At 41.1% G+C, this 14,481-nt stretch overlaps 1 protein-coding gene across 3 annotated transcripts in view; it reads left to right on the top strand.

Annotated features, from left to right (window-relative positions):
- The window catches only part of LOC146494956 (plexin-A1-like), a 306,263-nt gene that overhangs the window by 55,352 nt on the left and 236,430 nt on the right, over positions 1–14,481 (top strand). The window lies entirely within an intron of this gene.

Below are 14,481 nucleotides of genomic sequence, written 5' to 3'. Positions count from 1 at the left end.
CATATATACACTAGGGCAGGGTTAGTACACAGCTAAGGACTGAAACAGTCACTTTTCCCAAATGCATTATTGCATCTTATGTAGCCCCCATTGTATGCAGCATAAAGTATAATACAACAGCACTTCAAGTTGAAGAGAAACTCTGATCCTGAATATGATCAGTCTTTAATCACAATTTTAATATGTTTTCCCAAAGAAAACCCATTAAATTATTATTATTTAAATCCCATATATTATTCCCTATATGTCTATATGTTGTCAATACAGTCAGTCAGAGTAAGAAACATAGTTTTAAATAGCTCCATGTAGCATTATTAGCACTTTAACCTTAAGATCATTCTATTGATCTTGAAGAGGAGGTCAGAGGTCAAATGTGATGTGATATTTTTTTTTTTATCTTTATTTAATCTTTATTTTATCTTTACCTAGAATCATAGCTTCTAAGTTCTAAGGCTTTTTGTCAATTTTTGACCAATAAATAATTAAGTTGACCTTGAAGACCTTTGTGGATGTAAGCCAAATTTTAATAGATTGTTAACATGACCCCACTGTACAACCCTGCGAAGTTTTATCCGATCATCATCCAAAGATTTTTCGAACTATCGTGTTCACAGGCAGAATGACACGCACACACGTACACACTACCAACAACATAACGTCTTTAGTGAAGGAAATAAAGCATTGTATTTGTATTTGTAGTTTCTGCTCATATCTGCAAGATGATCAGTGCAGACGTTGTTGTATTCAGTTCTTCTAATGATGCACTGTTGACTGGTCCCTGTGAAAAGCATTTTGGATCAGTTTGTATAGCTCACGTAAAGACTCCGTGCTGCAGTGCAGAAATGTATTCCTGCTATGATTTGAGTCAAAGCGAGTAATTCGTCCTTGCTGACTCCAAAGTTTGTGATGTGCTACCTTTTTACATGTTTTCTTACAATACATATATGTATGTGTGTGTGAATTTTGTAAGTCAGCCACTTGTAATCCTGTTAAATTGCGCATAGCATGCCATTTGATTTCAGTCTGGTTGCACCGCAGTGTGCATGAATGCATGGAGTTGAAGCTGCATGCCTGTATTTTCAGCTTGTGTTGCTCTGTGTCACTCTGTGCCTGCCACTCTCACCGTACAGCCCCGTAGTATTTTACAGCCTCTCATATTTGGGTGAATTTCTGTAGAGGTCTGTAATAATTGGATTATGGCTGTCAGGGAAGGCTTTAGTTCAGATTACACAGATTTTAGTGTGCAGTGCTCAGATGGACAGAATAGCTTAAAGAGCATCATCTGGCTCATGTTACATAGAAAGTGCATTTTGGCAAAATCACAGACGTGATGTTTGCCTACATTTGGTAAATGTAGGCCAAGAGTAGCAGATGCGTTCTGGAAACCAAAAGTGTTTCTGTATCCGTGTATCTGTGTCAGTCTAGATGTCTGTGATGTCCTAATAAAATTTTCTGGCCCTTAAAATCCTTAAATATTACAGTAGATACCAGCCAGTACTTATCCAACCTGAAACTATATATACCTCAGCACAGCTCGGTACACCTGCCCAGTCTCAAGCTTAAAAACGAGAGAATATAAATATATTATTGTGCTGAAAACTTTTGAGAAATATTGATTATTATCTCACACATACAGAGAATAGGTGTACCCTACTGATCCAAGCGTTGAAGGTCATGTTTCAAAAGTATTAAGTCGGTGTATTTCATTCCTGAAACTGAAAATTCAGCTGCCTGCACAGAGCACACAAACATCCCACAGAATTTATGCTAATTAGCAGCAGCTGAAATGATCTGCCAGCGGTCACCGTCTTAAGTGCTTAAAGCATCTCTTTGATTTCAGACTTTAGACAATCTGTATGTCATTTCATTTCAGGTGTGTGGACTTAGAGTCACTAAAGTTGTTGAGTGAAGCTGCTGTTCTGAAGGAATACAGCTTTGCAACAAAATGCTGATGGCAAGCTCAAAAAGGATGTTGGCATTCAACGCTGTATCAACTACAGCAGTTTCTCTAAAAGGGGGGAACAAGTACCCCCAACTGTAAGTGATTATTGAATCTAGCACAGCAATGCATTACTGAAAAATGTAATGTGATTACATTAACCCCCAACACTGACTATAACCGTGAAGATATCCTAGACAGCAAAACTAAAACTAAGAAGGCCTGAGAATATAACATAAGGAAACCAACCGGGAGATACCTGCTTAGGACAAAACTCAAAATGCCATAAAGAATAAACGATAAAGAAAATATAAAAAAAACGAAATTCAAACGTCCAGGACTCTGACATCAAATGCGGCTAAGAGACATAGCTTTAAGCGTTGATGTTCAATACAGTAAAACTGTATTCGTTAAAATTCTGAATCTTAATGTAGATGAACGTAAGTCATGATTACATGTTGTGTTACAGTACAAATTTCACTAATGTGAAGATGAAAATAGACATTTTTCCAGCAGGCAGTGTTGAAAATATGTATGACTGCTGTCAACAAATCTACTGTGCCAAGAAAAAAAAGCCCCGACATGGCAGACTGGAACTTTCCATGTGGAATTAGCTCAGTTGATGGCAGAGGCTATCTGGGGTAAAGCGAGCTGCTGTTCCACTGTGGCACATTAACCTATATGGCCAACTGACACTCAAGTGTTGGATTCTAGCCCTCTCTTCCCTCAGCCTCTAGGGATTTCTCTGCTTTGTGTGTTTTGTTTTGCTTCACACCTTCATGAATTTATGACCCAGAAAAGTTTCCCAGTGGGGATCAGTTCTTCACAATTGCAGAGACTAACAGGGATTTCAAATGTGCTCCACCTTGTTTTGGAATTCACCAGGGCGCCACTTAAAGCAACAGGACCCGCATTCGTGATTCATCCTCTCCGTTTGAAAGTCGGCAATTAAAACTAATTAACCCAAAAGTGTGTTTCAAGGCGTTTTAAAGTACATTGAGTGCCATAAACACTGAACTCGATGAGGCATCCTACATGCGTGGATTCCTGCACCAAGGAGTGGAAAAATGGAAGAAGGGATGGCTTTAGTTAGGAAGTTAGACAGTGGGTTATTTCAAGAGCTGTTCAGATAATTCCAAATTTACTCTATGGTGTTTTTATACTTGCGCATGTTGTGCAGATGCTGTTTTTAAGGGGAATAGAGTGCAAAAATACAATAAAGAAGTGGGAAATTGGGGGTTGATGTGAGTGACAGAGTGCAAAACACGCTGCAGTGTCATGCACAGACAAATACATCTTCAACAAGTTTACACATCGCAGGTCAGTCAAGTGTTATGTGTTTTTATGTGAGTTATGTTTCAACTCCTTTGACTGTTTTTAGTTGAGACGTTGAGGGTGAAAGAAATCGAGCCAAAACGACAAGAGACGCGCACAAGATTTAAGTTCAGGAGCAGAACAATGAACCAGCAGAGTGCAAGAAAACTGTGCAGAATAAATCTAGCTGTGAAATAAATGTTGATCTCTTGGCATCACAGCTATTCCACTGACTCTCACCTCTGAGGCTGAAGTTTCGCTCTCTCTCCCTTTTTAGCCTGCAGCTTTTCGTTCCACCAGAGCACATCTCCATGCTGCCAGGCTCTCCCTACATCCCTCCATTAATACTCCTCATTTCATCCAAGCCAAAACAACAGATGCTGAAATGTCGAAGTGTCTTCCCTCCACCCGTGAACTCGCAGAATAGTGGAGGGAAAAAAAAGAGAAAGCATATTTAATTTGTAAAATTTATTTATTTATATTTTCCACATAAAAAGCCACTGACACCTCGTTCTGGATGTAATAACGAGGATGCCATGTAAATGATCTGCCTTTTTTTATTTGTTAAACTAAAGTTAACAGTTCGTTGACACGTTAACATTTTTTGAACAGTTTTTTTTTTTTCGTGTTTTTCTCCAGCTGCTGTGTTAGTGTGTAGTGGATGACTCAGCATGGTTTAGTTTGGAGCGCTTTTTGCAAATAATCTGGCAGATAACAGAAATGGTTCTCCCTTTTTTTATTTTTCCAAGACTGGCAACATCTATTACAGTGGTATTAGTTTGTATTAGTTTCCAGTAGTGAATCACTGAACCTGAAAGAAAAACCCTTAACTGGCCCTTAACTAAACATCTGTGAGTGCTTGTATATACAAAAAAAAAGACAAGTGAATTCAGCGTTCTTTTCCCATAGACTGAGAGCATATTTCTCCTGTTTTGGCTTCCCTTCATTGGCTTCCTGTTAAATCCAGAATTGAATTCAAAATCCTGCTCCTCACATACAAGGTCTTAAATAATCAGGCCCCATCTTATCTTAATGACCTTGTAGTACCATATCACCCTATTAGAGCACTTCGCTCTCGCTCTGCAGGCCTACTTGTTGTTCCTAGAGTATTTAAAAGTAGAATGGGAGGGAGAGCCTTCAGTTTTCAGGCCCCTCTTCTGTGGAACCAGCTTCCAGTTTGGATTCAGGAGACAGACACTATCTCTACTTTTAAGATTAGGCTTAAAACTTTCCTTTTTGCTAAAGCATATAGTTAGGGCTGGACCAGGTGACCCTGAATCCTCCCTTAGTTATGCTGCAATAGATGTAGGCTGCCGGGGGATTCCCATGATGCATTGAGTTTTTCCTTTCCAGTCACCTTTCTCACTCACTATGTATTAACAGACCTCTCTGTATTGAATCGTATCTGTTATTAATCTCTGTCTCTCTTCCACAGCATGTCTTTATCCTGTCTTCCTTCTCTCACCCCAACCGGTCGCAGCAGATGGCCGCCCCTCCCTGAGCCTGGTTCTGCCGGTTTCTTCCTGTTAAAAGGGAGTTTTTCCTTCCCACTGTCGCCAAAGTGCTTGCTCATAGGGGGTCATATGATTGTTGGGCTTTTCTCTGTATCTATGAAGCGCCTTGAGGCGACTTTTGTTGTGATTTGGCGCTATATAAATAAAATTGAATTGAATTGAATTGAATTGAATTTTCAATAAATATTTGGGATGGCAGTTATTTTTAAAGCCATGAAGCATCTATATTTACATATATTTACAATTTCACTTACATCTCTCTATTTCTTGGCATTTCTTCCCAAAGGCTACTATAGCAAAATCTGCAAACAGTTCAATTGAATTCATTTCATTTATATAGCACCAAATCCCAACAACAGCTTCCTCAAGGCGCTTTATATTGTAAGATAAAGACCCTAAAATAATACAGGGAAAACCCCAACAATCACACGACCCCCTGTGAGCAAGCACTTGGCGACAGTGGGAACGAAAAACTCCCTTTTATCAGGAAGAAACCTCCAGCAGAACCAGGCTCAAGGAGGGGCGGCCACCTGCTGCGACTGATTAAGGGTGATGGGAGGATGAGAGGATAAAACACATACAGTGGGAGTGAGAGATTAACAATAAGTAAATATTGAATGCAAAGTGTTGCATAAACACACAGAAGTTCCACAGAGGAGAGGCCTGAAAGCTGAGAGGATGTGCTATCCATACACTTTGTGGGTAGAGCGCACAGCTGGATAGCGGCTAGAAAGTGCTACAGTAAATAACGTCTGGATGCCTGCTCAATCATCCAGGTGAGGAAATCCCAAAAAGTTGATTCTGCTCATCCGGATGTAGCGTTTTCAGTGGGAGAAACACTTTGACCCTCATTCAAGTGACTTCTTCAGTCTCCTGTAAATAATATGCATGTAAAATACTAGAATTTCACTCACAAGAACTAGAGCACAGCCAAGCTAGCCATGTTAGCTAGGCTTTAATAATACCAAAGTTGGAATGAAATATGAGTTATAAATATGATTATCATTATCATTATTATCTTACATTAGATTATATGGGGACTGACTCACTGTTGGAGCTAGCCTCAAGTGGCCGTTCAAGCAACTGAAGTTTTTGTCTGCCCAAAAGGTTGCTGCTTAATTAATCCAGCTCCTTCCCCAAAAGAATACCTTGGTGGGAGATGAATAGAGAGAACTCATTTGTGTGTCTTTTTTTATAACTGTTCCATATTGCAGTGTCATGGCTAAATCCCTAAATTAGGTTGTTGTCAGAATACACCATTCAAAAATTCTCAAGGCTGAGCGTCAGCGTTTTCTCAGGGTTTTTGGAACATTGGCACAAAAACTACTTGTGACAAATTAGTCTTTGGTATCTTGTGCTTATCTAATTAGATTAGTTGTTACACCAACTGCAGTAATATTCCGTCTTTATGTGCATGTGACAGCATGCACATGTGTGTGTGGGTGTGAGATGCAGATGCTCGTAGTTCTGTTGCCATTAGAGCAGACTGCTCTGCCAGATGTCTGCACTAAGTCCACTTTGTGTGTGTGTGTGTGTGTGTGTGTGATGGCAAGGAACGTATTGCCTCTGCAAGACAACCGTGCGCGCGCACGCGCGCGCACACACACACACACACACACACACACACACACACTATAACACATACTATAGCACATACAAATGCACATTTAGCTACAAAGGATATGTGTGTATAGGTTTTGTCTGTGTATTTGTGCATAAACAGGTCAAGCCTTCAAGTGTTCCAGTCTGTTAGACAGATGTTTAAGATCCCCACTGCACCCCCCCCTCCACTGTCACACGAATACACACTGTCTTTCTCTCTGCTTGTTTGTCATATGCACTGAAAAACACACACACACATGCACTCTGACTCATTAACAACCAATTAGAGAGCAGATATTGGCTCAGTGGGGAAACCGAAAGGCCAACCATTGCTGTCCTCCGCTTCCAACGCCAAGTCACAACAAATACCTGGATATAGGCCAGGGTAGTGTGTGTGTGTGTGTGTGTGAGTGTTGTTTACTTCTGGTTTCGAAGTTTGGCAGTCGCATCTCATCCCCTTTCTTTATTAAAAAAGACAGAGACACGCTAACCCCGCATAATTAAATGCGTTCTTTTCGCCTCTGCAAGTCTTGTTGTTCATTGCATCAGCCAGCGCGTCTCTGTAGTACAACTCTCGCTTCGACATTATCGTTCTCACATGGGAAAGAGGCACGAACTGTGTTTAACATATACATGCAGAAACACATGCACACACTCGCGTGTTCTCCGCGGGATTGGAGCGGTGTGTTTATGCCACTGTTGGATGAGGAGATGCTTGAGGCATTAGGCTCTCTGGAGAGCATGTTGACAACATCTTTCTCTCTCTCTCTTTTTCTCCCTTCTCTCCTCCAGTTTACCTCAATCACTGTCTCTCCCTCGCTCACTTCCTTCTCCTATCCTCTCGTTGTGATGAGATTTTTTTAGTGCTCCCTTACATCTCTGCAAATGAGTCAAATTGGAAAAAGACAATCTGCTCACAATTTAAGTTGATTAGACGGTTGACTCTTTCACTCTCAGGCTACGTCCACACGTACACGGGTATTTTTGAAAACTGAGATTTTCTGTTTTCGTTTTAAAAAATAATCCCGTCCACACGTAAAGGCAGAAATGAAGGAAAACGCTGCTAGGAACATGCCAAAGCAACAGGTGTAGAAACCGTGTAGAAATGTTGGCCAATCAGAAGTCTAGAAGCCTCGGTGGGAAAAAGTAAACAAAGCTGGGGCATAGAAGCAGAACCGAGTCGTATGTGTGGAGGGACAGTAACTGTGTGTGTATATGTAAGCATTTAAACACTGCAGAGAGTACAATTAACAGTAATAGTATTGTAGAAATTCATTTCACTGAAACAATAACGTGGCGCACAGTGTGATGCTGCGTTTTCTGCGTTTTCTCCGTTTTTCTCGTCCACATGTAAATGCAAAAATGGAGTTTTCAAAAATATCCATCCTGGCCGTAGTTTTTAAAATCTCCGTTTTCAGTGACCGAAAACGCCGTTTACGTGTGGACGAAAGGTGCAAACGCATAGAAAAATCTGCGTTTTCAAAAATACCCGGGTACGTGTGGACATAGCCTCAGTATGTTACTCAGAGAACTAAAGAGCGTGAGAGAGAGTGGGGAGGAGACTAGTGCACATATTTAACACACCATCAGTAAACAAAGTTTCCTCACCTTAAACAGATTCTTGGAAGACCGGGATTAGACTATATATAAAAGATGGATGTCGCTTCTGGGGAAGTAAATCCAATGTGAAAGTTCCTCAAAACTGAATTGTTGTAATGGACAGCAGAGGGCAGTCGTGGGGTTGCAAAAAGAAGCCTACAAATATAGAAGTTAAAGGGAAAACAATACTACAACTCACTTGACCTATGACATCAAGAAACATTTCTTAAGGACTCCGTCGCTTTAGTCAGTTCAGTGGCAAAAACGCTCAGCTTGACGTTTTGCAACACGACTTCGCTAACCAGTGAGTGAGCTGTGTCCGTTGTTTATTTACAGTCTATGGGAAAAACAATTACCCATGCGCCTGCTTTCAGATTTAGCTTAAAAGGGTCGGCACGTGGCTGAAATTGAGCCAGCTATGTAGACGACACATTCAAATGCTGGTCAACCCAAACAGGCACAAATAGAGAAAAACCTAAGCCTAGCGCAGCACATTCCCCCGGCACTTAATGACCAGCTGCGAATAAAAATTTCCTTAGAGTAAATCAATGGAAAGTCATAGCAAAGGAGCTGTTCTCCATGCTTCAGAGGTTGGCTGTAGCTCACCCTGACTGCTGCTTCTCATTTATTAGCATTCCAAATCTATAAACATGCATTTCTCCGAACGGCAAATACTTTTTTTTTTCTCCTCGCAACTTTTGAAAAACCCAGTTTAAAGTTTATTTAACAAAACGTAGTTATTCTGAAGGTAATTTCAGAAACTACTCAGTCTGCTGCACAAGATAAATATTACTTTTTGAACTTGTTTCTTTTTTTCATCCAAACAAAGATTGTTGCCAATTACTACCTAGACAGGAAAGAGACATGTAATAAGAGTCTTTTTGTTAAGCAGTAGATGGATTTTCTTTTCTTTTTTTATTCATGTAAATTGTTACAAGAGTCTATCAGGAATCTGAAAGTACCATTGGCACAGTAATAAAAGTTGTAAAATGAGTTTTTTAAGAATCCCTATTTTCTCTATAGGAGAGCCGACTGTTTACCACTGCAATGTGAATCTCATTCTAACATATTTGAGGGAAAAGCTTCAGGACAGGCTTCTTCAGGAAGGAGAAAGCACATTGCGCTGATTATGTTGCATATAGTGATCCTGCTATGTCCACTGTGAATTACACAGAACCTGCTGCTGTAGAAGCAGACCTAAAAGAACAAATATACCTACACCCCGCATCAATTTTTGTTTGATCTTCAAAATCGATAAATAAAATAAAATAAAATATGCTTGCCAGATATTTTTCACTATGTGTGACATTGAAATACACATTTTAAATACAAGTATTTGAGCCAAAGCAGATGCTGCAGCCTTGAGTCTGCAGACAAAGTACTTGTAAGTGAGGAGTCAGGAAAAAAAGGCAAACGACAAACAGAAGTGGAATAGTTGTTTTACAATTCGTGATTGTGTGTGTGTGTGTGTGTGTGTGTGTGTGTGTGTGTGTGTGTGGTCGGGGGGTGGATGGGTTCACTGTAGCTGTGGTGAAGTTGGTAACATGTTCTTCCCAGTGCTGCATACTTTCGAACCACAGTATGGTCTCTGCTGATTTTTTTTCTCTCTCCCATAGTTAATAGGCAGTTTACAGGGCTGAATCTAAACTTTCTCTGTGTCTGTCTTCCTGGCTTGAGGCTCATTAGTGGCGACAAGAGTGCTGTTGACCCCTGAGCCGTCCCCCATGTCTCTCCTCCCTATCTTCCCTCTTCTGTCCTTTTCCCCCCTCTCTCCATCTCCTTTCCTTTCCCCCTTATCTCACTTGCTCCACTCTTTCCCTCTTCACCCCATCATCATTCACGCAGCAAGAGTTTGGCAGGGGTCTGTGTGTGTGCGCGTTGCCAGGGGCCAGCGAGTGCCTGTGTACAGCAGAGGTCTTTGGTAAGGACAACACAGGGGACTCTGTCCTTGTCTAACCCCCTGGAAATAGAACAAAGGTGTGTGCTTGTGTGTAATAATGCTATGTACAGTGTCCCGAGTATGAGCTATAGCTAGTAATATTAATAGCATGGTCAGAGGTCCACCAGGCCAACAGGGACAAGCTATACAGAGCCTATAAACGCACTAATAAAAGACTACAGCAGGTCACCTTATGTTAGGCACAAGTGAAGGATCGTTGCACTGATTTACACAAAGTGTGGTGTAATTGTCCAGGTAGGGATAGCAGATTAAACCTAAATTAACATGAAGTTAAACATGAAAGATCCACTGCATGTATGGAGGACAGTGACAATCTTAGTTGTGTTGTGTTTCACTCTTTTTAAAAAGGCATTTTTTATAAGCTTGGCATCCATCAGCTGCAAAGCAGCACAGTGTTGCTCTTTACTGATAGCTTCTACTGTTAATGTATTGGTGGGTACAAGCAGACGATCATTTAAATATGAACATCAGACTCATTTCCATCATAATGTGAAGCCATGAAACCCTCATAGCGGACAGACCCTGTAAGCTAGCATTTCTGTTGACCTTTGATTAGTTACAGTTTGAAAAACTGATGATGCACCGACACCCGATACATAACTATATCGATTAAAGAGACTTTTAGCTTAGTATGAATGGAGTCACAGTATGCTCTGTAGCATTAACGACTGAAGTCTAAATAATTAAATGTGTGTGAGGATTTCTCTTTTTCTTCCCTCGTGGTGTTGTAACATGCGCATTATTATGCTTTAATTAGGCTCTTAAGTCACTTTCATATTGGTGGCTGGAAATGCTTCGGCTTCCCCTTAATGAGTAGCTGTGGAGGAATGATAAAGTAGGCAGACTATAGGAATTACATGTCTACAAGGCACACAACAGCTAGCAGATGTCAGGTCTGTGTGAGGCCACATTTGTCTGCAGTGAAAACACGTCGACTGAACGCTCCACTGTGCCTCAATCTGAGCTGTTGACTCTATGGTAATGATGCAAGTCAAGCTAAACATAACAAACCATTAGCGTCCTCAGCATGCCGACAACAGCGCTGGGAAGATGGTGATCTCGCTTCTGTGTGCGCGAGCTTGACAGACACTGGGAATTCATCAGATTAGTTTACAAGTATGGGCCGCCCAGCATAAATAAATCCAGACTAAATGATGCTATTATAAGCTGCTATGATAAACAGTTCCTACATGGGCATCAGGTTAAACTTTGGGCTTGCGCGAAAGATAGCTGATGGTTTTAATATGTGTTACTATTTACTAGCACTGCTTCTGACACATAGGTCATTCCTCTGACCCTTTACAAGTGCATTCAGTTAATTATTGTAACAGTGGATCATCGTTCTGATAATGCTGTTACAGGAAAGAAGGAAGAATATGTGGTCTCGAAAAGCTGCAGGCTTGTGAAGGGGGGGGGGGGGGGGCATCCTTCAGAGACAGACAAGATTTCCCAAAGGCCAGTTCCTGTAAAAAGAAAAGCTACGAGGGTAGCTACGAAGTATTTGAAGGAAGATAAGGGACAAGAGGGAAGCAGAGGAGGATAAGCAGGGTGAGGAGAAACTAGAATAGAGGAAAAGAAAAAAAGGAAAAAAGGAAGTGAGTGAAAGAAATGAATGGAGGTCTAGTTCTGCTGTCTTTATCAGGGCAAACTGTGTGGCAGAGACCCAAGGCCAGGGTTCACACTGTCACTGAGCCGTGACCGTCTGTGTCCATTCTCTCTTTCTCCTTCTTCCCTCTCCTCCTGCCACTTCCCCCTCTGTCCCCCTCTGTAATTCACTTCTCCTTTTTTAATTTCCTTCTCTCCCGCACCTTCATATCTGTCTTCATCTTCTCTGCATCGCCTCGCTTGCTTTTTTCCTTTTCCCTTTTCTTCATCCTGTTTGTCTCTCTTTGCCCTCTTTTTCTCACAGAGCAGCTCCAAAATTGAGAACATGTTTATGTAAATCATACAAAAGCCAAAGCTGTTGTATGTGTCCCTCCCTCTCTCCCTTCTCTCACTCACTTTGTCACTTTGTGTCTTTGTTCACTGAAGTTAAACTTTGCCATGTTTCTGGCTGCCTTTGAAAGTCTGGTAGAAGGCAGACAATGACCGCCACAGGCATTTTTCTCAGCCCCCCTTTTTTCTTTTTTCTTTTTAACCTCGCTACCTCACACACAAACGCACGCTCCCTGACAGCTTTGCTGTTTTGGAGGGGTGGGGTTGATTGATTAGTCTCTATAGAGACGATACGTCTTGTAATGAACAAGAGAAAGCTGGCATGTTAATTTGTGTGGTGTGGGAGGCTTAATCGTCATCGTGTGTGTTTATGTGTGAGAGTGTGCGCATTGTTCTTCTTTGTGCATGTATTGATATATTGCTTTTTTCTTCTCTTTTATTATTGTTCTTGTGTTCAGTTAGGTCTGTGCGTGTACACAGTGCATTACATCCGTGCGTCACTGTCAGTATGTCCCTCTGTGTTTTGAGGCAGGATGATTTAAATATCACCAGAGGTTTTTACATGTTTTTAGGCAAATGATTATACTTTGTGTACCCAAAAGTGGACATCCATCCTTTCATCTGCCTATTTTCTGATGCTCATCCTGTGACCAGGTCGCAGGTCCAGCAGCCTAAGCAGAGAAGCTCAGACCTGCCTCTCCCCAGCCATCCTCTGTGGGCTCATCAACCACAGGAGGTGGTGTAGGGCTCAGGTGTGATGCGTGTTGGGTGGCAGTCAAGGGCAGATGCCTGGTGGTTCAGTTGCACATCCATGATACTGATGAGGCTGGCTATCTGGACAAAAATGTACAAGTAGCAGAAGCAAATAACTAGCTAACATCCGTATATCCATTTTTTTTCTAATTATCCCTTTCATGCATGAATTATGACAACCTCAATCCAGATTTTTTTCTTAAGTATTTCTATTCATCTTTAGGCATGAAAAAAGATTTTTGAACTTAATTTTTTAAACATGTACTTTTCAAAGAGTTTTTTTACATGTCCAATTAGGTGGACAACATCACCTTTGGAGTGGGTGGCAGGGTATGGAGTGACACATCAGTGTCCAATGTAGTGGTTTATGTGCAGAAAACAGCCTTTGAATAGCTGTCCACTGTAGTGACAACTATGCGTGAAAGGGTTATACAATTCAGGATCATGGGGGTGGGGGGTACACGGTAGACATGTCCCCAGCAGTACAACTCCACTAACTCCACTAACTGCACGTGTTTGGACTGTGAAAGGAAGCCAGAGTACCTGGATCTAGCTAACAGCGTCTTGTATAAAGTAAGACAAACCCATGGGTGAGAGAAGAAAAGCGAATATGTTCTTACTTTTATTCATGCTGTCCCTTCAGAGACACAGGAAGCTGTGAAGAATTGGGTCAAAAATGAACAAGATTAATGAGGTAATATTGGCAGGCTTGGTTAGTATCCATAGACAGTTTAGGTGCATCACTGACAGATACCTACTAATTAGTGCTAGTAATTGGAATACAAACGAATACATTTAGCCACACAGAAAATTATTAGCTGCCAGATACTTGCATTACATTCCTCCAAAGTGCACCAATGTTTTTGGTTGGTGCATTGTTTCTAGCATTACTTCCCCCTCCACCAGTTGCAGCATATAGGAGTTCTTCGTTCCCACTGTCGCCAAGTATAAAGTATAAAGCACGCTGAGGTGACTGTTGTTGTGATTTGACGCTTTATCAATAAAACTGAATTGAACTGAATAGTGGGTTTTTTTAAGATGAACTTCTGTCTAGATGTGTGTGTGTGTGTGTCTTTCTCAGCGTGTTTCTCAGCGCGTGTGATGTTACAGTAGTGGTGCATATGCTGATCATCACCGTTACGCATGTCAGAATAAGGTGAACCTTGTGATGTGACACATGGTTTTAATGACATGCCTGTTACACACACTCACCTTTCCACTTGCGCCGTATTCATAAATCAGGCTTGGCATATCAACATATCAGTGTAGCGACGAGGCTATACAAGACACATTGATTATGATATGCTAATCTGACCTATAATTTACTTCCTGTCATTTCCCTCCTCCAGTGTCCTGCTCATGTATTCACCCTCCCCTCCGTGTTTATGCTTACTCCATTTGATTTACTTGTTGTATTGGCTTGTCTACTGATAGAAACAACACTGGCAAAGCAGTAAGAGATCAATATTTTAAACATTAGCAATCAACTGTTCATCCATTCAGGCCGTACTGAGATACTTAATTACTTAGTTTGACATCACATACAATGAAATAATCAAAGCCTGTAATGGAAGGAAACACACCAAACACAGAGGCATGAACTGGCTTTGTGTGGCTTTTTGCCCTTAATGAGATACAAACATCCCTGTCAGCCTTGTGTCTGCCACTTACAACAACATCTCAAAACAAAAAAAAGAGAAGTTCAGGAAACTGGAGTCAATTTCTCCAGTGACATCCAATAATTTTATACCATTTTCTCAGTAAATCTGCCATGGCTTGGCTTCACTCCAGGAACCATAAAATTTCTGCTAAGTGCTGGAGGGATTGAAATCCTCCTCCTTCTTTAAGAATTAATGTTAGTTTAA

The sequence above is a fragment of the Neolamprologus multifasciatus genome, chromosome 20, assembly GCF_963576455.1.
Source record: "Neolamprologus multifasciatus chromosome 20, fNeoMul1.2, whole genome shotgun sequence".
Lineage (NCBI taxonomy): Eukaryota > Metazoa > Chordata > Actinopteri > Cichliformes > Cichlidae > Neolamprologus > Neolamprologus multifasciatus.
Note: the sequence above shows the minus strand (reverse complement) of the source record. Positions and strands in the feature narration are given on the sequence as shown.